General features: G+C 34.3%; 1 non-coding gene across 1 annotated transcript; it reads left to right on the top strand.

Moving 5' to 3' along the window:
- The first annotated feature begins 249 nt into the window (after positions 1-249).
- On the top strand, positions 250-412 carry LOC115868466. Its single transcript, XR_004045616.1, has one exon. It is a non-coding gene; the product is annotated as a U1 spliceosomal RNA (small nuclear RNA).
- Positions 413-900: the final 488 nt, after the last annotated feature.

Below are 900 nucleotides of genomic sequence, written 5' to 3'. Positions count from 1 at the left end.
ACAGGCTGGTGTGCTTCTTCCATGTGGGCTTTGATTAGTAGCATCTATTCTTAACTGAAATGAGATCTTAGAAGTCTTACTAAAATATAAGGAAGTCACAAAAGAAAATGATGTTTGAAATTTCTTTGCTATAAATAATGTTTTTTTAAATATGCATATATAGTTTTTCAAAAGAGAATTTGAAGTATAATTACAAATAGAATATAAAAATTACATATATCAGAGACATTCATTGTGAAATACAATGTAATACTTACCTGGCAGGGGAGATACCATGATCACGAAGGTGGTTTTCCCAGGGCAAGGCTTATCCATTGCACTCCAGATGTGCTGCCCCCTGCGATTTCCCTAAATGTGGGAAACTTGATGCATAATTTGTGGCAGTGGGGGACTGTGTTCATGCTCTCCCCTGATAAGAAAAAAAAAGAAATGAAATACAATGTTTCTCAAATACTTATTAATATAGAATTTTAAAATTTGTGTCTCTATCAAAAAATTTTAAAAATCTTCTCCCCGACCCCTCCAGGGGGAAGAACAAGAGAAAACATGGGGGAAGGGAGACAGCAGTCAGTGTGAGAAATGAAAATAATAACAATGTACAATCTATCAGGGGGTTATGAGGGAGGGGTGGGGGGGAAGGGAGCTGATACCAAGGACTCAGTAGAAAGTAAAAGTCTAGAAAAGAATGAGGGCAATATATGTACAAACATGCCTGATTCAACTGATGTATGAACTGTGATAAGAGTTGTATGAGCCCCGAATAAAATGATTTTTAAAAATCATCTATGTATGCATATAATATAGAGATAATTTTAAATATTTTAAGTATTTGCTATCAAGTAGAAAGACACAGATTAGTGCATATGAAACATGCTTGTTATGTGTATCATTTTAAAAACA

Source organism: Echinops telfairi, unplaced genomic scaffold, assembly GCF_000313985.2.
Source record: "Echinops telfairi isolate 266 unplaced genomic scaffold, ASM31398v2 ScPeMD7_10;HRSCAF=50, whole genome shotgun sequence".
NCBI lineage: Eukaryota > Metazoa > Chordata > Mammalia > Afrosoricida > Tenrecidae > Echinops > Echinops telfairi.
This window is presented reverse-complemented; position numbering and strand designations above follow the sequence as displayed.